This window comes from Cimex lectularius, unplaced genomic scaffold, assembly GCF_000648675.2.
Source record: "Cimex lectularius strain Harlan isolate CLEC.00 unplaced genomic scaffold, Clec_2.1 scaffold85, whole genome shotgun sequence".
Lineage (NCBI taxonomy): Eukaryota > Metazoa > Arthropoda > Insecta > Hemiptera > Cimicidae > Cimex > Cimex lectularius.
The window spans coordinates 1,570,240-1,594,382 of record NW_019392718.1 but is presented as its reverse complement, the minus strand read 5'-3'; the positions used below and the strand labels follow the sequence as shown (position 1 = coordinate 1,594,382).

General features: G+C 33.7%; 1 protein-coding gene across 2 annotated transcripts in view; it reads right to left on the bottom strand.

The window, feature by feature from the left end:
• The window catches only part of LOC106668283 (homeobox protein araucan-like), a 146,310-nt gene that overhangs the window by 84,233 nt on the left and 37,934 nt on the right, over window positions 1-24,143 (bottom strand). The gene's annotated exons all lie outside the window — the stretch shown is intronic.

Below are 24,143 nucleotides of genomic sequence, written 5' to 3'. Positions count from 1 at the left end.
TCCTCGAGGTTTTAGTCTTTCCCTTAATGCTCCATAGTTTTAACGGATTTAATAAGTATCGTTTGAAACTAAATTTAATTTTATTCCAGTTATATTTATAATTTTTAAAGCCTCATAGCACTTTATATAAATCAGAGCGTCCACAATAATAATAGATAATTTTGAAATAATAGAAGAGAAAATCACAAATTTCTCCAGACAATTTATCCGGCTGGCTGATTCTTCCTGTTATACGAGAGCATATAGAACAAGCCGCAAAGAAGTCGTTTTTAATCAACTGCAGGTTGGTTACATAAGGGCAAGTTTGGATCTTCGTAATGTTAGTTTATAACTTACAAATTTATGATCTTTCATTTTGACACAGCGGTAAATTCGGCAAAAATTTTTTCCCGAGTATCTTTCGGAACCGCTTTTTTTCTTCTTCTATTTCGACTTTGATCTGTTTACTTACTGTATTTCTAAACATCATTTTCAATGATTTCTGATGAAAGTAAGGCTTAATTAAAGTATGTTTTTGTTTATTATTCCCGTCAAAACTTCCCCAAGTTGAATGATGTACAAGCAGCAAACAGAAGGGGGCTTTACAGGGTCGCGTTGTTTCCCTCCTAAGGTAATAGGGAATTTTTCACTTTTCCCTTGTTAAAACCACACAGAAAGTTGAACTTATTAAAAACATTTTGATCGATGGTGTCAAACACCGCTGTAAAGTCCAACGAGAAACCTTATCTTGTTCTTAGAAAAAAAAAAGATTTCAGAACACCTTTTCCTCCATCTCTTGTACTTTTATTTCATGTATTCCCATTTACTATTTTACTATGGTGAGTTTAAACTTGTTTTTAATGTTGTATATTTCATTATCATTATGTTATTATTTTTAAACCCACTGAGGCTTGTTTGAGAAGAAATGATTTTAATTCAACGGCATTCAACTTTAAACCAATCTGGATCGGATTTATCCAATATCGGACATAACTACATAACTAGTACGATAATTTGATGAAACCAAATCCCAATCCTCGTTGGTCATACACCAATCTTTTTTTTCTAAAGAGGGATTTTTGATTAAACATATCGGTTCGATATAGGCCCTAGCAAGAAACGTTGGGGTTGCCCTACTGCCTAGGAAACAGGGGGTGTATCGCAAAATGTCCGGCATATGGACAGATGGTTGACGAGATTGTAATGAGAGGAAAAAGTGGATAGAATCTCGTTTTTGTGATGAGAGCTCGCTCCAGCCTGGACAACGCTTTCTTGTATCCTTAACGAATTGGATGCTCAGGCAAGATATATANTATTATTTAATTTGGAAGTCTGGAGGAAGGTAGTTGAATAAAACCATTATCGTGATAAAAAAAAAGGTGGATTGAAGTTTTAGTATTTGGATCTTGCTATACATTAAATAAATGACTCTTGTGGATATTAAGTGTAGTTGCAAAAAAGAAGGTCTAGACTATTTTACTAAGGTTGGTAATAGTGATGGTGCGTTTGGTTGGCCAAAATCGGTAAGAATTGGATTCATTACTCTATATATTACATACCGACCATTAACTTTGATGTTAATTTAAGCAACCTACAGACTAGACCTGAAAGAGAGTAATTTCAAAGTACTCCTCCGACTAATATCAATGAGTGCAAGGTTTATAGATGTGAATGTATTTATTTGTGCGACAGTTCTGTAGAAGTTAGGTAGTTCAAGTTAGATTATAGTTTGCATGCGTTGGGGACTGAAATGACCAAGCTGTCCAAAGCCTAGTTTGGAGCCTAACTTAGTTGATTGGAAGCGATCTCCTGGGCATCTGGCTTAAGGGAGATATTAGCGGCCGAGCCGCACAACGGGGTAGGTGGATTTCCCTAAGGTATAGACCGTAGGATCAGCACATAGGGAAGTGACAACCCTTCGAAGTTACCGTGCGGTATACCTATCATAAAGCGACTAACATGGATTCAGAAAAGGGCATTGACTATTTTCCGAAGGCTTGTCATTTATCAAAGTTGGAACTTTGGTTGGCGCTAATGTCCGTAAGTTCATGTTGGTTATCATCCATTTCTTTATCATATTAACTCCGGGTATCTCAAAGTCCACCATTTCTTTAATCTGTACCTCAGTAGGTCTAGTGTATTAGTGTGTAGAATAATACCCGAAAGTCAATAACTTCAAAGTCCTCCAGTCGATGTTCATTTATGGATAAGTAAGTTCGTATGTATGGGTTTAGTTCTAGTGAGTAGCTTGCTAGACCAGAAAGACAGTAATGAAGTCCCAATTTTGTATTTTTCATTAGTATCATATACCGCATCCCCTGTCCGAAGCCTCTCGTTAGAACTTTTAAAAATATTAATTAATACATTTCGATATAAATGACACAATTATTTACCACAAACATAGAAAATTATTTGTAATGCAATCGACAAACCTGGATAAGAATATAAAACTTTTTGTACTTTACTTTAAATTAGAATCTACTAACTTCTTTCCTGTATAAAAAAATTCGAAATTTGATGCACCTAACTTTATTTTCCAGCAGTGATATGTCGCCAGCTGGATATATATCATAATTGATTTATTGTTTTTTATGCAAAGTATGGTTAAGTGAAAACTTAGAGTCACGAGCACGATTCGGATAACTACCCCGGTGGTCTATCACTTAATTATCGTGACTCGTGTCGTCGAGATACCAACTAATTTTCAACATACCAATTTTACATTTTCTATTCATACATTTTTACGTATGGATTCTCGGCGATATACGAAGAGTGGAAATTCCAAACATTCTAAGTGCCAATTTCCTCAAAACTGAGATTTTTTTAATATGTTCTATGTGCATTGGCCAATAACTTTAATAATGTTCTAAGTGCCAAACTTCTTTAAAAGTGGTTCTATGTGCCATAACTTATCAGCCAGTTGTATCCTGTATTTTACCTCTAGTGAATTCATATGACATTTTCGGCAGAACGAAACTGGTTATGTGGCGAGATAATTGTGCAAGCCAAAACAAAAACCGCACCCTTATTTTTTTAATGACGTTTTTGGTACAACTTGAACATTTTGAAGAGATCGTTCAGGAATTTGTCATAAGCGGTCATAGCTTTTTATAATGTGATCGAGACTTCGCCATTATTGAAAAGAGGAAAAGGGTTTACAAATGTTTCACTCCGACAGATTTACAAAATTTTGTGGCATCAGCTCATTTAGGCTACCCCAACCCCCACATTCGTACTTTCCTGTGACTCTACATTAAAAGTAAATTTTCCAATTACAAAGGCTACTGTGATAAAAGTTTCCAAAGATGATCCAGATTTTATCCACTATCAATCCACATTCAATGACACAGACTTGTGGAAACGTGTTATTATATTAAAAAAAAGAGGCTAAAGCTGATGATATTAAAAAAGTTTGTATGTCATTGATTCAGAAGCCATTCCTATCGGATGGCAAGAAAATACTTCTCTGCCATGTTGGATTTTTTGCCAGAAACTGCTAAAATCTATTATAAAAACATTCTAAATAATGTTAATAAGTTTAATTTATCTTGTTAATTTCATGTATTAAATGTTCTATGTTAAAGGTTTACCATGTTCTATGTCTCAATACAGTTTTCATTCAAAGAATTCTATGTACCACGGTCCCATAGAACGTTTCTTCAATTTCTTATTTTTTTGCATATTAAGGAGTTTGTTTTTGTTTTTCAATGCACTAGCTGCGAAACAATTTAATCCTACATTACCAATCAAATACATTTCAATAAAGTTTTTGAGTTACCATTTGACTTACGCAGTTCTATTGTTTTCCTGAAAAAAATAAAAAATAACATAAGCCACTTAGAACATTTGGAATTTCAACTCTTCATTTATTATTTTACGAATTTGGATGTCGTGGGTTCAGGTCCAGCTCGTAACACTACAAGATTTTCACTAATGATAATATGAATATATTCATCTTTATTTAATAAGATAATCATTAATTACTGTTATTTTGTCTTTTTTCAGTTTTAACAAGTCTTAAGAATTATTTCAGGCAAATCAGGATTATATTGCATTTGCTAACTTTTACTTTAAACTTGCAGTTGTAAGTAGTGCTGTTTTTGGACATGATCGATTTTAAGGATTTTCCTTAAATTATTTTCAAGATCAAAAAGTTAAAAAAATAAATACTCCGGCTTTTGCGAAGTTCCCTTATAAATCTCTTATTTTCAATAAACGCACATCGCGGGATTAAGGGTCGCATAAACCGCGAGTTTGGACTTCATATTTTGTATAATTGGTGATAAAATTTCAAATAAGATGCCGAGTTAATTGAATTATCATAGCTTTACATTTATGAGAACATTATCCCTTTCTTCTTGACTAATTGGTTCTTCGCGATAAACGAGGATTTAAACGACCTTATGAATGGCCATAAAACTGTCATTTGCTTTCTTTAAAAAAAAAGAAAAAACCCTGTTGTAAAACTCCTTTCCGACGCCGTTCTTTACTGCGAGCAAGTTTATTTTTCGAGTTTTATCAAAGGCTCATTAACATATGTTATTTTAATTGCGTTGCACGTGAAATAAAAACGAAACGTCATGCTTTCAACCCTTTGGAAAAAAAATGACAAAGGGGAAGCTACGAACGCGGGATCACTCATTTTAATGAAGCATTTTATGGTGATAGCAGATTGAATAAACCAGAATCTGTCCTACCCTCGGCTCTAGGAGACGAGAAAAAAAATTATAATATAATAAGTGGTTTGGCTACCGACTAGGTCATAAATTAAAACTAGACCACGCAGAATATTGTGGAAATATTTCTTATGTATTTTCACAATTGTAATTGGTATGGATTGTCAATAATTCAATTTCATGGCGTCTAAAAGACTTGGTACCCTGTTTAACCTCGCCGTTTGTACATTTCGCCATTGTCAGAGTTAAATTTTTTTTTGTTTGGTTATAATTTTATTGATTAAGTACTGGGTAATTGATGACGTGGGTCTATCATTGCTGTGTTGTTTAAAGACGCATTTCCGCATTTCGATTATTTTATTTTATTTTATTTACAGTCCATACAGGTCACGTACCCAAGCATAGGACAGTCAAGCAACACAATAAAACAATCATTATGATATAAACACAACAAAAGTAATAATTAAACCCTCAATTACATTTTAAAGCATGTTTAATATTTTTTTTAAAGATTTGAAGGGACGAGGAGAAGGGGTCCGCACTGACAGCGAATTTATTTAAGTAAAGCACAGCTGTGGAGATTGAAGACTGTAACCCGTATTTGGTCCTGTGCCGTGAAGTACCAAACAATTCATGGGTTCGTAGTTGACGCTGGGGAACCCTAAAACCAATACAAGATATCTCCGGGGAGTCAATAAAATTATTTAGGATCTTCCACAGAAACACAACGGAAGCCAAAACTCTTCTATCCTCCAGACAATCCAGGCTTACGAGAGCAAGTCTGGCTTCATAGGAGCAATGATGGTAGTTCCTGTGATTGCATAATTTGTAACAGGTATTTCGTGGCCTTTCTCTGTACCCTTTCTATCATGTAAGACCCATCTAAAGAACTCGGCGACCAAACAACACTGCATACTCTAGGTGACTGCGCACCAAAGATTGTTAGAGTAATTTTATTGTAAAAGGGTTCTTAAAGTCAGCAGTTTGCCTGAGTACGAATCCTAAGTTTTTACTTACATGGGTCTGCCTTTGCTCGCTGTGTCGTTCTGTCAAGACCCGTTTCGGCATTTCGCCATCTTCAGTTTTGGGTTTATGCCTAACCTCACCCTACTTATTTCCTAGATCAATTACAAACCCTTGCTTATATGTACGAAAGCGCAATAATTTCTATACATTTATGAGATTTGTCTTTTACACAGAAGACAAACACTTTGAGTGAGTAGAAATACTTTTATTGAATATATAAAATATATTTTGCATTGTATAAATTCACTTTTTCACATCCAAAATGTAATTGTAATATGTAAACAATGTTTTTAAATCCCAGGCCCTGAAGATGATCTCAATAAAGATCGAAACGTTGGCACAATAAAGAAAATGTTTCTCTGAAACCTACATCACACCAGACCGCATCTCACGATTTCTAAATAAATATCGATTAACGGTCACTAATCACCACACATGTATACTCTAACATACTTTTATTCTTTAATTATGAATATATTAAGTTTTACTAAAAATAATTAAATTCACTAATTTCATGGTCAGCTTGACCAATGAATATATTACAATTAATTAAGGTTTTTAGTTGAGATAAAAAAGTCAATGGCACGAGCGGGATTCGAACCCACGATCTTCGGCTTGATACGCCGCTNTCGTTACCCATATTATTTTTTTATAGTAAATTTACAACGGTAAAGTTAACTGCTATGACAAATCTTTGCTATAATAGTTCAATTCACTAGTTTCGTGGTCCGCTTGACCAATTAATATATTACAATTAATTAAGGTTTTCTGTTGAGGTAAAAAAGTCAATGGCACGAGCGGGATTCGAACCCACGATCTTCGGCTTGATACGCCGCTGCTCTACCACTTGAGATATCGTGACCTCGATCCACTGTGACACTAACTTCCAATCTGAACCGCACCTTTTTGAATTTTCCCTCCTTTTTGCCATTTTTCGAAACCCCCTCGTGCAATTGACTTTTTTATCTCAACTAAAAACTTTAATTAATTGTAATATATTAATTGGTCAAGCGGACCACGAAATTAGTGAATTTAGTGATTTAAAATGAAGTATCCTCCTTAAAGCTCTCCGTGGCCATTTCATTTGTCGTCGAGAATCCAATCCGATTACACGACATTTGAAAAATGGCAAAAAGGAGGGAAAATTCAAAAAGGTGCGGTTGAGATGGGAAGTTGGTGTCCGAGTGGATTGAGGTCACGATAGCTCAAGTGGTAGCGCAGCGGCGTATCAAGCCGAAGATCGTGGGTTCGAATCCCGCTCGTGGCATTGAGTTTTTTATCTCAACTAAAAACCTTAATTAATTGTAACTAAAAATAATGTCGGTTTTCGTATATTTCATACCAAAAACATACCAAGTTGTGACCGGTTTAGCCTTAGGTTTAGGCGACTCTGGCTTAGTATTTTGTCTTAGTTTGCCCTACGTTGTTCCACAGTCTTTAACTTGATCCATTCAGCAATCGTTCTTTTTTGAGAAAGTTGGAATTTTTCAGTGTTTCTGATCCTACGGTTGTTGACCATCGTATGAATTGTGCTTCTCATTCAGCATAGCATCGTATCATGTAAGGCGATTGATATAAAAAAAACAATTAATGTTTTTATGGTTGAAGTGGAGGTGAAGGACCTGGTCGTTTCCTATTATCCTGTTCTTCAGCCTACCCTTGCTGATTTGGTCTGTTAGTCGCATTTTGGCATTTCGCCATCTTCATTGGTGGGTTTTCTTTTCCACTACTTTCTCCTATTTTGTGAATTTTTTTTTGGAAAGACAATTAATTATCTTAACTTTCTCTGAATACATTCAATTCAAAGTTCCTTAGGCAAAGATTTTTTTTTAAATTTGCTAATTAAACAATTTCCCTTTCTAAGTTAATAACTATGTAGTTTACATACTACAAGTCGTATTTGGTCCTTTGAAAGGGTTTCTCATAAATAAACGTCGCAGTCGGTTTGGAGGCACGATATTCAATCCGTCCAGGTAGCCCCAGGTCACCGGGTAAACTTTAAATTGTAAATTGAATCCGAAACATTGAGAAGGGATACAACCGGGAATTCAAATTTGAAGGAAGTCTTAATTAAACCTGGGACAAACGACATAACCACGAATTAAAGCTGAATATTTATCAGTTGAATTAAGATGTCGGATCTCTCTCTGGTTTCCATTAACGCATCACTTAGGTTACGTCCGAAATGGAATTTATCGATTTTACTTAATGTGTCAGTCCGAAACGTCTTTTAGGCCTTGTTCGCTTTCCTCTTGGGCCAGTTAAAACTGAGAGTTACGTGATGGGAAGTGTTGTAAATTTGTATAAGGGAAATCAAAATGTATAAAATATACATCACACTATCATATCGGCTGGTGCAGAAACCCTCACCAGAAATATAATGCTTCCCCAATAAATAATTCAAGAAAATTAATTTTCCTATTATGCCAGATTCTGTTGACTTACACATCGACACTATATATATTTTTTCCATGAATCAATGTTATTATAAACTGCTCAAAAATGATTAGGAATATTTGTAATTTATTCTTATTCTATCAATTTTAATTAAATTAACTGATATGTTCTTGTTAGTTGGTAAAAAAAATCGAAAATACAAACCAAAAACAAACAAATGTTAATCCTCACTTTAAATAACGGATTTATTTAAGACTAGTAAAAATGAAGATTACACATTTTGCAAACACATTTTCTCTTCTTTTTACCGTTTTAATCTAATTGTAGTCTCTTTAACCATGGAAAGACATCATATTGAACCAGATGTTCACAAAATTTTTAGTGAGAATGCGCCAAGTGGATATCGCAGAGGCTGTTGGCATTTCTAAGAGCGTGGACTCCCGGGCTTTAAAGAGACTGGATTCCAAGAGACTGGAAGTGCCAACAGGATGCCTGGTAATGGATCGGGAGGACAGAAATATCATTGCTGCAATACACTACCCTTTCCATAGTGCCCGCCAGATCGTAAATAAAGTACAAGATGTTTTGGCAAGGCCTTTATCAACACAAACGATTCTCAATCGTTGGCCTCACATAGCCCCTTTGAGACGACCTGCAGCAACAGCCCGCCACCATCAACTCAGTAGGATGTTAAGGCGCCTAGGAGAGTACACCAATTGGAATGCTGTTATGTTTACTGATGAGTCGCGTATAGTGATAGCAGTTGCCGAAGAGTCTACCGAGGACAGGGGGTGAGTACAATGCCCCAGTTCGTGCTCTCTTCAGTACAGTTTGTAGAAGGCTGTGTAATAGTCTGGGCAGGGATTTACACTGGCGGACGAACTGATTTCAATATTGTCGAAGGCAATGACAGACCGTTATGGTCAAGAGATTATCGACGAATACATCACTTAAACCAGGACTCTCATTAGCAGGCATTTCCGATTTCTGGATGACAATGCCAGACCTCGTAGAGACAGAGTTGTTCCTCAGTGTATAGAAAATTTCCCATTTGCCCATTCCCCCATTGTCTCCAGACCTCAAATCCATTGAGCACATATTGGTTGCATTGCAGAAAAGGCTTTTCGATCACCATCCGCAGCCAGTTGACCAGCAATAACTAAGTGCAGCGTTGCAACATCAATGGAGAGAAATTCCTCATGTAATTAGTGACAACCTTCTTAACAGTATGCCTAACAGGTGCACAGAGGTTTTAGCTAACAGAGGACATTATACACGATATTAATTGCTTAAAAAAATTATTGTGTCCTATAAAAAAAAATATTTTCTCCAGTAAAAAAAATTATGAAATACACACCTTTTATATTGTTATTTTTCTTTCTTTAATTAAATTTTCCTTTAATAAAAATACAAAACAATGTGTGATAAATTTTAATGCAATTTGTAATAAAAATAGTAGGGGAAGTAAATACAACCAAATTGCGGTCTGGTGTGATGTAGGTTTCAGAAAAACATTTTCTTTATCGTGCCTTTTTCTGAAACTTTCCTCACACCAGACCGCATCTCACGATTTCTGAATAATTATAGATTAACGGTCACTAATCACCACACATTCCTATTCATTTTTGAGCAGTTTTGTATTCGTGGATTTGGTGATTATATTATATACTGGTATTGAATCAATCCCAAATGAGGTATGTACATTAATAGAAGCTACACACCTTTAATATCTGATTTATAAGTGACGATGCAAAGTAAGCTAAAAATAGGTTTTTTTTAAAGAAAGAAACAAAGTTAGCATTAGGGTTTTCCACTAAAAAAAGAACTTAATGTAATAAAACCCCAAAATTATTGAATACAAGTTTTTTGGTTAAAAAATCTCAGATTTTTTCCTACCAACTGGTTTCGATTTTATACACGTACACCCTAGATCAAGGTATGGTCTTGAAGATAAAAGCAAATTCATTTGTTACTGCCAAGCATTCGGCCTATTTTAAGATCATCATCAGGGCAAGACCATGTTAAATATGTCTACTGATTGACATATTTAAATTTTTTACAGGCGATCCCCAATTTCCTTGAAGATCGACTCAGTTCAAGCATTGTCAGGGACTGCAACAATAAAATGGATTTTATTCGAAAATCGCAAAACGCTTTGAAAAGAATCCTTAGATCCACAAGAACACTGAGAAGTTTTTGCTGTTTATTATATAGATAATAAATCTAAAGTTTGTTCACAAAGGGTCAAAGAAGAAACATTCAGCTTTCCAGCCGTTGTAACCACCGTAGTCATTGGATAATCTCTTGAGATGTCATGAATATTTATGTGGAAACGCAGGACATCCAAATTAAAAAATTTGCTCCCCGTCTAAACCAGCCAAATTTTTTAATATAAATTTGAGGCTTTGTGTTATGTATGTATTATATGGGAGACAAACATCAAGTCGACATTATCTGCCCTCTACGCTTTAAACGGAAAATTCTTAGCACAGCGGTTTCCCCAATTTCTTTTACATTATTTTTCATCTGTCTTAACACATCTGCTGGGTGGACATGATGATGGGATTGTGCGTATATTTTATTTATTTGCGGATCTACAGAGGCTTTTTTCCTGCTTTGTAAGACCGCTCTGTGGTTTCTTTTAATATGTTATTTTTTGTCCTAACATCGACATGTTATATTTTTTATATTAATTTTGATTGTAATCAAAAATTATTCAGAAATCGTGAGATGCGGTCTGGTGTGATGTAGGTTTCAGAAAAACATTTTCTTTATCGTGCCAACGTTTCTATCTTTATTGAGATCATCTTCAGGGCCTGGGATTTACAAACATTGTTTACATTTAACAAATACATGTAGGATGTGGAAACAAGTGAATTTATACAATGCAAAATATATTTTTTTATATTCAATCAAAGTATTTCTACTCGCTCAAAGTGTTTGTCTTCTGTGTAATTGTGCCATTCTTGCGTGTCGTGTCGAGAGCTCTGAAGATGATCTCAATAAAGATCGAAACATTGGCACGATAATGAAAATGTTTTTATGAAACCTACCTCACACCAGACCGCATCTCACGATTTCTGAATAATTATCGATTAACGGTCACTAACCACCACACATTTAATCAAAAAGTTGATGTTTTTATTAAAAAATACAGTACTAAACATAAATGAAAGCTACTAGAAACAGGGATCAAATACATATAATTAATTACAGATTGATTTAATGATCATGAGAGTTGCAAATTTAAAAATCATAATGATTTGCATCAATATTGCTTCACATTACGACATTATTAATAGTTATTTTATAATTACAAATAATTGTAAACAGAAGGGAAACTTTATATAATTAATTCATCCATAAAAAAAAATAGTACCACATGTTTAATATTATTACATTCCTACCATCTGGATAATTGACGAAAAGAAATTTAAAATAGGAAAAAAAACACTAAACAGTAAGCAATGAATCTAAGATTATTTCTTATTTTTGTAATTTGTCTCATTAAAAAAATATGAGAACCGAGGACGCAACGGTGTTTTCGTAAAACGTTCCAGTGTCGAATGATTAGATTAAATTTAAATATTTTAAATTTCCACGCTCCATCTCCCACCGGGAGTAGCAGTTCGCCTCTATAATTTAAAATCGATTTTTTCCCTTATATTTTAATGAGCTTCTTATCTACGAAAATATAATAATGGAGGAGACTGCATAATTATTACCAGAGGCTTGCATACGCTTAGCAAGACAAATATTATCTTGGGGTGGGTCTTGCAGGTTAATAAGGTCGGAGATAAAAGTTTTCTCGTAATTATATACCCGCTTCCTAATATCAGGCTATAACCTAGAGTGATCTACATCTATAAGATTATTTGAATATCAATCGCCAGCTTTGGTGTGGAAAGGTGAATATGTTACATCCTCGGTAATACTGATGAGGGCAGTTTGTTTTTGTTTTTTAAAGAAAGTATACACCTTTTGCGCCTTCATCAGGTCAACTATTCGATTTGGACGGGATAGATATAAACGTGTAGTCACGAAAAAATCGTTCAAAATTAAGAATTTCCAGTATCAAAAATCAATTCCCAATTTAAAAAAGTGGAAACTACCCTACCCTCCGTCCTCGTGTATCAAGATATATAACTTTATCAATGAGGACACGTTGGGAAGACATTTATGTTTAAAACAATAGTCCATGCGGGCTACATGGCTCTATTAATTTAGCACCTCCATAATAGGGGCTACCGGCTGATAGGGGCGCACCTGAAAATCCAGCAGCCGTTAACCCGTGAAAATCGAATATGTATCCAAAGGAAGTAGAAATTGATTACCTTTTAATTAAAATATTTATGGAGAAATTTTACGGTCCTTGCCAATGAGCATTGGGAGCTTTTCTCTCTTTTATCGTGCATTTATTTAAAGATTTTTATAAACAGTCAATTTGTGGTTTTACACAGGATTGAGTTAAAAAGAAAACGATACAAAGCGTCCAGTTCAGTATGCCAATTTTAAGCATCCTTTAAAGTCTTTAAATACAATTTGTATGCCAAAATACACAAAACGTTAGGGTTCGATCTCGTGTGGATATTATCCCAATTTAATTTTATCCCAACCGTTAAAAAGCGGAATATTTCTAGTTTTAGTCTATGTCAATGTTGACTCTTTTCAAATACATTTTGTATTCTTATGGTGATAATACTGGACATTCGCTATAAGAAAAATTTAAGAATTTTTGCCCCAAAATTTGCACTTTGGGGGACCGCGGTAGCCGAGTGGTTAGCATGAGAAACTCTCACGCCGCGGTCGTCGGTTCGATTCCCACCGTCGCCTCTGGCCCTTTTTTCACGATACCCCCCCCCCAATTTGAACACACATATAAAAATTCGTCACCATGGCTAATATGCATAGATCATAAGGCAAAAAAAATTGTACTTGATGTTTGTTTAGAATGAAAAAATCAAACATCTACTTTGTTTCTTCTTAAGTATATATAAACTTAAAATATCATGTAGCAAAGTCAAAAACGGTGTAGTAAAGGTGGCTGTTAATACATTTTGGGGCTTGGATCAGCCGAGATTAAATTCTTCTCTCCTAATACCGGTGTTTCACATAAAAATACATAACTCGTCTGGATTTGATCCAATTTTGACTTATTGCAAGCATTAAACTCTCAGCATGTATAATTTTAGCCTATTTCATTGTTGAGCCTTTACAAATAGATTTTGAATTGTTTATGGAGATAATATGGGAACTCCGCTATACGAAAAAAGTAAACAATTTTCCCCCAAAATTTGTAGTTAATGGTTTTTTAGAGTGAAAAAAATAAAAAATATGAGCTTTGTTTCTTCTTAAAAAAATATATATAAACTTACAATACCATTTCGCACGGGCAAAAATGGTGTAGTAAAGGTGGCCGTTAATACATTTTGGGCTTGGATCAGCCGAGGTTAAATTCTTTTCCCCTAATATCGGTGGTTCACATAAAAATACATAACTCGTCTGGATTTTATCCAAATTCGACTTATTGCAAGCATTAAACTCTCAGTATTTGTAATTTTAGCCTATTTCATTGTTGAGCCTTTACAAATAGATTTTGAATTGTTTATGGAGATAATATGGGAACTCTGCTATACCAAAAATTTAAAGAATTTTCCCCCAAAATTTGTACTTAATGGTTTTTTTAGAGTGAAAAAAAAAATATGAGCTTTGTTTCTTCTTAAAAAAAATATATAAACTTACAATACCATTTCGCACGGGCAAAAATGGTGTAAAGGTGGCTGTAAAGACATTTTAGGGATTGGATCAGCCGAGGTTAAATTCTTCTCTCCTACTTCCGGTGTACCACATAAAAATACATAACTGGTCTGGATTGTATCCAAAATCGATTTATGACAAGTATTAAGCGCTCAGGATTTGTAGTTTTAGCTTATTTCGGTTTTGAGTCTTTACAAACTCATTTTGAATTCTTTGTGGAGATAATATCGGACATCCGCTTTACGAAAAATTTAAGAATTTTCCCCCAAAATTTGTACTTTTAATCAACTTTGTTTCTTCGTAAAAAATATATAAACCGACAATACCATGTCGCATGGTCAAAAATCGGATCAGCCGCTTTATTCGCCGGTTCGTCCGTGGCTGCCGGGTCGGCTCCGCCCGGTCCTTCTTGACACTCCTACTTGTGGCCAATACTGAAATAGTAAGGCCAAAAAAAGGTCAAAATGATGTAATAAAAGTGGGCGTAAATACAATATTGGACATAGGCCATACGTAAAATTTGACAATTTTTTCCAACCAATTTTATCCAGGAGTTTTTTTACGGTGGAAAAAAAATATCGTTTGTTTCTTTCTAAAAAAAATATGCCAACATACATTGCATGAAATAGAACAGATAGATTTTTCGAGGCTTGACCAGCCATGGATAATTATTTTCTCCAATGTCCGAAAAAAAACACCATAATTCCTCTGGATTTTATCCAAATTCAACGTTACTAAACGGTTGTGAAGGTGAATATCTCCTTTTTTAGACAATAACAACAATGTTTAGATTTGACATAATTATAATTGAGTAAAATAAGGATCATATCAACACAACCTTCTCAACCATTTTGGTTTATTTTTCCAGTTATAATTTATTTACTGTGGAGGTTGGGGTATTTTATATGGTTTGTTTGATATAACCTCTTTATTGTTACCGTTCTTGTCAATGGGCTCGAGGGGCCAAAAAAAATTGAAGTTACTTTTATTTTTTATATGGTTGTATACTTAAATGTTTATATACTTATTTTCAATTTTTAATTCAATATATGTATTGTTGATGATTTTCTCAATGTGATAGTTGTATGTATTTCTTTCAGACTATGGCTATCGTCTTCGAAAAGATGTCTTATTATGGTCATACCGAATGGCAGCAATAGGAAATAAACGGAACATAGAAAATTTTAGAAACAGTAAAGAATAATAGGGAAAAAAATCATCTCGAAAACATCAGTTTCATGATAGGAGTGTCACAAATTACTACTGAAATACCATTTACTTTGGCACGATTCTGTCTTTTGATTGGAAATCGAGTCGGAGTCGAGTTTCGGAATGATAATGCTTATCTTGTTGGAAGCTGTTTCGAAAATCGGACGAACCAATCCAATCGGAAGGACATGGCTCTCGGGATTGCCAATCACAGGCCCTACATCTTTAACCGTTCTCTGCGATCCTTTAGTCGATTTTTTTGTTTTTATCTTGTCTACAACTCGATTTAAACGATTGTTTTCCACTATCCTTCCCTAGACCGCGATCTAGCAACAATGCCGAATATCAATCCGCGATAAGCTTATTAATTAGTTCCGAGGCAGATACGGGGAACGTCGCAGAAACGCAGAAAGCCCCTGCTTATTTTTCATTGTTCTCCATTCACCACGTCCCTATCACCGAATCGTTTCCTTTTCGCCTCTTTACACTCTTTCTTTTTTTTTCCGTGCCGTTTTCACGGTTCGCCGGCCACATAGGAAATTGCGACCCTTATCACAATCATCTTGAGAGATTCCCTAAAAATGAATTTCCAGATAAAAAAGGAGAGAAAAAATCGTCAATTTACATACAATTATTTCGAGCAAAATTAGAAATCTATTGGCGCCAGTCTCCTAATTACAGTAATCAGACAAGTGCCGTAGGATTTCCTTAATTTTTCCTTTCCCGTCGTATATTTGCGAATGTACTATTTCTAAAAACGTAATTAACTGTGGCAATAGCCCTTATTGAATGCATTATATCAACTAATTAAATTTTCATAGTGACTGCTTGTAAATAAGATTTATGGCTTTACTGCAACGAACAAAACAGTCTTACAACAAGAACATTGTACTAACAAGTAAAATTAATTTCAATTGTTAATAATTTGGTAAATAAACCTGTTATTTTATTCGAATTTAATTTTAAATTAATTAATCTTTATGTAAGGTATTGGTTGATATAAAAAAGCCAGTGACACAAGTGGGATTCGAACCCCCGAAGTTCCGAATGGATCGAAGTCACGATAGCTCAAGTGGTAGAGCAGCGGCTTATTAAACCGAATGTCGTGAGTTCGAATACCACTCGTGACACTGACTTTTTTTATCTCAACCAATATCTTACATAAATTAATTAATTGAAAGAAGTTATTTGGTCAATCGGACCTCGAAATCTAATGGATTTAATTTTAAAGTTGTTGAACTACATTGATATTTTTGTACATTGGCGGTTCTTATTTGTAAAATGCCATTCATTACTTATAATTATGTATAATTTTTTTGATCTTTCATAACGTCGCAAATTAGGTTAAAATATTTGTTAAGCAAGAAATTAAGTTTATAAACGATGTTCCTACCCAAAACACCTTGAAATAGTTGCAAAATAATATTTTTGCCTCAAATTCGTAGTTTCTAATTCCTATTTATTTAGAAATCGTGATTTGCGGTTTGGTGTGATGTAGGTTTCAGAAAAACATTTTCTTTGTCGTGCCAACGTTTTGATCTTTATTGAGATCATCTTCAGGGCCTGGGATTTACAATCATTATTTACATATAACAATTACATTTTGGATGTGGAAAAGTGAATCTATACAATGCAAAATATATATATATTTTTTTTTTTTATATATATTCAATCAAAGTATTTATACTCACTCAAAGTGTTTGTCTTCTGTGTAATTGTGTGTAATGGCACAATTACACAGAAGACAAACACTTTGAGTGAGTAGAAATACTTTGATTGAATATATAAAAATATATATGTACATATTTTTTACATCCAAAATGTAATTGTTATATGTAAACAATGTTTGTAAATCCCAGCCCCTGAAGATGATCTCAATAAAGATCGAAACATTGGCACGATAAAGAAAATGTTTTTCTGAAACCTACATCACACCAGACCGCATCTCACGATTTCTAAATAAATATCGATTAACGGTCACTAATCATTCTAATTCCTATGTTGGAGGGTCATTTGAATGAAACCTTTTTCGAAGTAGTAGGTCGAAAAATATCGTTCAGACCTTGTTCGCCCTCCTCGGAAGCCCGGTAAAACAGGATTACGTGATGGGACGTGTTGTAAATTTATATAAGAGGTATGAAAATATGTAAAATATATATCATACTATCTTATCAACTGGTGCCGAAACCGCCACAAGAAACATGATACTTCCATAATTTAAAATAGTTCAAGAAACTAATTTCCTTACTATGCCAGATTTTGTGGACTTTCACATCAACACATTTTTGTCTAAGAATCAGAAATATGCGTCGATTTGGTGATTAGTATGTACTTTAAGATCAGCTGTACACCTTTACTATGCCATTTATGACTGCGTACATAGCGAAGTAGGTTAAAAAAGGTTTCTTTAGGACGAAACAAAGTTGATATTAGTTGATTTTTTCACCGCAAAAAACATAAATTCAATAAAAACCACAATGAAATCACTGATTACGAATTTTTTGGTAAAAAATAACAGATTTTTCCGCTTTAAACTGCTTGGGATTTTATCCGAAAATCACAAAAATTGTGATGTTAGAATTTTAAAAAGATTCCCCCGATCCACAAGAAACTTTACAACGGTTTAGAACCCTAAAAAGAACCGAAATTGCACAACCCTGGACCTATAAAATAAAACGTATGAGAATTTTTTGTTGATTATTATAATGATAATAATTCTAAAGTCTGTTCACAAAGGTTCAATGTAGAACCATTCATACTTCCAGCAGTTGTAAACTGTTGATATTGGATAATATACTGAGAGGTCATGAATTTTTAAGCGGAAACATCGGACATCGGAGTAAAGAAAATTGCCTCCGGCTAATCCAGCCAGTTTTTAACTTCATATTTGAGCGTTATTTTATAATGAGTATTCTAGGTTAAAAATTGATAGGTATATAATAAGTAGCCTTGAAACACACGATTTTGGAATTTTTGTTAAATTCTTCCTTATTTTCCTGATTTATAGTGCTATAATACCTTCAAAACGGCTCAAAGAAAAAAATGCTGCTTTCCAGTTTATAATATGGGCAACATTGGATAATCTCCTGAGGGATCTTGAATTTTTAGTTGGAAACGCCGGATATCCGTGTAAAAAAAAATTGCCACCGTCTAATTCACCCAAAAAAGTATACACACGACACAAAAACAAAAGCGCAAATATAAAAATGCAGCTCTCCCCCACAGTTGTAATATTGAGGATATTTGATAACATACAAAAAAGTTATGAATAGCACGTGGTACACAGAAATCGGAGACAAAATTACCCCCGGCTAATTCATCCCAAAAAGGTTTTACAGTTCACTTCCTATAAACAAAATTTGAGGGTTTATTATATAATATCACTAATGCGATCCTGTATATTATTTTCTTACCCTAGTTTAAAAAATTATATACATTTATAATAATTCACTAGTTTTCGCGGTCCGCTTGACTAATTAATATCTTTCAATTAATTAAGGCTTTTAGTTGAGATAAAAAAGTGAGTGTCGCGAGCGGGATTCGAACCCACGATCTTCGGCTAGATACCCCGCTGCTCTACCACTTGAGCTATCGTTACTTCGATTCACTCGGACACTAACGTCCCATCTCTACTTCGTCTTTTGAATTTTCCCTCCTTTTTGCCATTTTTTATTTCAACCAATAGCTTACATAAAGAATAAATTGAAAGAAGTTATTTGGTCAATCGGACCACGAAATCAAATGGAATTAATAATAAATTATCTACAAAGTAAGAGATTAGATGAATATTCAGTTAAAATATGCTAAAAACCTTAAAAATTTCGGATAATTTGCAACCGGACGATTATTATTGATAATTGAATGATTTCCTTTAATAAAGCAGGTACCTAATTACAAAAGAATATTTCTACATTTATAATAATTCACTAGTTTTCGCGGTCCGCTTGACTAATTAATATCTTTCAATTAATTAAGGCTTTTAGTTGAGATAAAAAAGTGAGTGTCGCGAGCGGGATTCGAACCCACGATCTTCGGCTAGATACCCCGCTGCTCTATCACTTGAGCTATCGTGACCTCGATCGACTCGAGTAGAGCAGCGGCGTTTCTAGCCGAAGATCATGGGTTCGAATCCCGCACGCGACACTCACTTTTTATCTCAACTAAAAACCTTAATTAATTGAAAGATTTATAATAATCTTGATATAAGTAATTTTGAATTTTTGTTGATTTCATCTTTTTCAAAGTCATTTAAATTGGATGGAAAATTTGTCGTATTAGTTTGTATTGTAATTGATTTCATCTTTTTCAAATCTAAATTTTGTTCCGAAAGGCTCAAGGAAAAGAAATGCGGCTTTACAACGGTTGTAACACAGTGGACACTGGATAATATCCAAAATAGTTATGAATAGTTAAGTGGGAACACCGGACATCGGAGGAAAAAAATTGCCATAAGGCTAATCCATTCGAAAAATGTTTATTTTTTTATTGTCTATAAAAATTTGTATTTGATGATTTATCAAGTACTAATATCATACAGTACGATCATTGGATAATCTTCAGAGGGGTAACGAATTTTCCAATGGAAACGCCAGACATCGGAGAGAAAAAAGAATTGTCACTAACTAATCCAACCGAAGATTTCAAATTTTCTTAATCATGTTTGAGAATTTATCATATCTAATGTCATTTTATACGATCCTGATATTTTTTTATCCCAGATAACAAAAAATAATAAAAATATAAGTTTGGAAATTCACGATTTTGGATGTTTTATTTCATCTTTATTTTTCTCGCTTATAATGAGAGAACCTTTGCTCTCAAATTTGTTCGTCTGTACTCCCAAAGAAAAGAAATGCAACTTTGCAAAACTTTTATTGCAATACCCTGACGTTGGATCATACCCATAAGAATTTTTTTTAAATTAATAGTTTATTTTTCACTTTCCCATAAAAATTCGTATTTAATGTTCTCAAAAGGTGGTTAAAACGAGCCCGAATCGTCTTTAAAAAAAAATTTTTTTTTGACCAACTTTACCGGAAACGTGTTTTCCTTTTGTGTAACTTTTTACCTATCTAATCTCATTTAACGATCCTGCATATAATTTTTACCCGACAAAGAGCAAGGGCGTTGTCGGATATAATTTATGTTTTTTCCTCACTCTTCGACATTATTATTGCATTTTTACCTTCTTAGACCTGCGACACTTCCCGTGCAAACTTCAGATATTGTTAAATCGATTTTTCCTTCAATATATTCATACAAAAAACAAACGGGATACCATGGTATATTCCGAATGTAACCAATCAACATCCACATAAAAAACCTATAGTTCTTTGATAATTTTCGCCTTTATTTTTCCATTTTATCCACAGGCCACTATTTGACCCGACCATTTATATTTTTTAATTTTTCAGTAAATTTAGTCCAACGGGTTTGCCATTCTTGATAAATCATATTTTTAATTTTTTTCTTAATGTCCGCTAGACTAATTGGTGTCTACGAGTTATGCAGGATAGTTTTTTATTCTAAGTTTAAAAAAATCTACTGACATATTAAATCCTTGCAATACATACACAAAAAAGAGAAGTTAATTATTTAAAGTAATTTAGTTTTTTTATCCACTCCTTTGCCTCATTAGCAACAAAGCTCAGAAACTTGTTGGACCTAGTTTCTATATATAGTTTAAAAAAAAACATATAAATAAAAAATACCCAAGAACTGTCAAGATTGGAAAATTATATTTGTAATTACATAATAATAGTGAAACAAATTACTGTAAAATTTCCAGTTTTATGGGAATGATACTACCAAATACTGTCCGCGTTCGTCGTATATCCAGTGAAAATTATTAAAAATTCATGTTACAATGTATAATAATGTGTAAAAATGACTACAGGCAGATTTAAAGGTATGAGATGTTTTTGAATTGCAACTCTATGATTTTCAATAAACCACAAATAAAAAACCCATTATATTAACTAAATATGCAAATTTATGAGTTACAGATTTCTCTATCGAGTACGAAGTTGTGCGAAGTGTATAAGAAACGGTTTTAAAAGAAATTATTTATCCTGGTGGATTACACGTTTCCACCGGAACACCGGCTGAACATGAGCCTGTCGGTTAGAACACTGGACTTCCTCTCCAAGTCTACTGCACGAAACATGCACATACGTCTTAATTTGTGAACCGGGACTGACGTGCGGATCTGACATTTTGTGACTATGAAATGCAAGTTGACATGTTAGCCTTGTCAATCGCCTCGATTCGATTTGTGAACGGTAGTCCTGTCTAGTTCAATTTTCAATTTCCGTCATGCCATATGAATCCAAGGCTCGTGAAATTTTCAGAACAATAAGATTTGTAAGCTTTTCAAATATACAGAAACACGGAAAAACATAAACGCACAATTTACACGAGCAGTAAATTAATGGTATGAAATATGTAGCTTTTTCCCGTCAAATTTACCTGTTTTAATTTCCAGCTAACACTTTTTAAACTAAAAAAAATTCTATTTTAACTTAAAATGATGCCTTTTTCATTTCAAATAAACCCTTTCTTTAAAGCATTAAAAAACTTATCAATGGTATGAAATACATAGCTTTTTTTCCGTCAAATTAACCCCTAACTTATTAAACTTTTTAAATTTCAATCTAACTATTTTCAACTTCAAATGTATAATAACCGTTTTTATTTTCTAATTAACCCTTTCCTTAAATCATTAAAATTTTTTATTAATAGTACGAAGTATTTGGGTTTTCCGTCAAATAAAACTGTTTGAACTTCAAATTAACGTTTTATAATTTCGAATATTTTTTTTAAATTTCAAGCTAAATCTTTTTAAATTAATTTTTTTTAATATAAAATTATCTATTTTTAATTTTAAATAAACCCTTTCTTCAATGCATTAAAAAAGTTTTTTAATTTCAAATTAACCCTTTCTTTAAAGAACAGAAACTAAGGAGATGGTATTAAATAAAAGTTTGCAACAAGTTGCAATTCCAGTATTTGCGAATTTTTTTAAAATATAAAATAATTGTGCTCTTAGACTATACGATAATTAATTACCATTAATATTAAACATTTTATACATTTAAAAGTAAAATAAAATTATTTTGAGAATTTTTAATATAAATATTCAATTAATTAAGGTTTTTAGTTGAGATAAAAAAGTCAGTGTCACGAGCGGGATTCGAACCCACGATCTTCGGCTAGATACGCCGCTGCTCTACCACTTGAGCTATCGTGACCTCGAGGCACAGCCAAAAATGACAGCAGAAATACTAAAGTGCCGAGGAATTCCAGTTTTGTCCTCTTGCCATTTTTCCTATAGCGTTTATGTTTATTATTTGTTTTCGTGCCCAGGAATGCAATAATATTGTGACATTTTGGTCTTGATCTTCTTTTAAGTTTGTGTTTTGCCACTTACGTTATTTTGGACTACTGGATCAGTTTTTGTCAGCCTACTGAACAATAGCTGTTTGACAGCTTGACATGACACATTCCAGATGTAAGTTGGGTTGTTCACCCATCTTTCTTCCTTTGTTTTTGTGGCCTGCTTAATTCCATTGTTGTAATTTTTCAGTTTTTTTGTAATTGTTTTATTTATATACCAGTCTTTTGTTATTAGAAGAGAATATTCTCTGGTTGTTGGTGAGAGCTGGATTTTAGTTAATGTATTGTTATGGCAAGCTAAGTTGGAAGGGAAGGGCGAACGAGCTTTGGACTTGTCCTTTTCCCTCCAATGTTTCCATTCTGAATTATTTGCTTTAGTCTCTAAAATTTTCTTCTTTTCTTTCTAATTCTATGTCTGTCCTATCATAGAAGCTTACTAACAGGCCGCAGAATACTCTTTCTTTTATCCATTGCCGTTTTTTTTTCATTCAGTTTTATGTCCTAACTTCTTTTCGTTTATTTATGGGGAAAACGTTTTGATGTTTGTTGCTAATATATACAAATATGTGTAGAGATTAGTGACCGTTAATTGATAGTTATTCAGATATCGTGAGATGTCACACCCGACCGCATCTCACGATATCTGAATAACTATATACAAATAGTCCACGTTTTGGTAAATTTGACGCAAATAAAAAGACAAACCAATGAAATTAGAAAATAAAACTCATTAAAAACTGTATTGAAATTTAAAAATATTTTAAAATTTGACCGTTCAAATTAGACAAATCCTGGAGTCGGTGGAAATGAGCGAAGGCCGAAAAGTGTGTTTGTTTTTGATTTTCTTCCGTTCCGCCCCGATTCTTTCCTGACTCGATTATCGAACTTTCTTTTACTTTTGTTTGTTTTTTTCCGTTTGATACCTATCTGACACGGGACATTGAAATTATCCGTTGAGGGACGATATTTTTTACTTTAGTGATTTACCACTCTCAGTGATTTAATTAATTTTGCCTAATCTCTTTCGGTCGAGAAAGGGAGTGAATTACAGTTTTAAAATTTGTGGCACGAAAGCTAGCTGTCATATGTAGAAAAATATGTGGTAATTAAAATCTAAGCCAAAGATATAAAAATGCCAACTGCAATCGATCTAAATGTCGCAATTCTTAGGCTCTTTGGCTGTATGAACAAACGTAACAATTCTACAACTAAGAGAATACCAACAGTGAATTTATTTATAAATGTGTCACTATTATTTATAAGGGAATCTTTGTGGCTAGCTGCCGTGTTTCTGCCCACTCGGCCCCAGGCGCTGTTATCTCCGCGGTAGAGGGCATGAAAATTTACCTATAAGATTCTTATCAAATTCATGATCCCGAGATTTTATCAAAACAGTTGTGGTTTGGGCCCAAAAAAACAAGGATCACTCTACAATGCTTGTGACGTGCTCTGGTTAGAAGTAGATCCAAATTTGAAGGATGCAAACATTAACGGACAATATGGCAAACATTAATTCCCCATTTGTCATATTCATCTTTAGAAAATTCATTTTCTCAGTAACTAACCCCCTGAAACTCCCATTCATAAAAAACCTGCTTTCTTGAAAAATCACAAAAATATAAAAAATTATTTTGTTTTGATAATTATAACCGTTGTTTTAAACCTTCAAGTTCTGGCCAAAAATTGTTTTTTTTCTTACTGTTA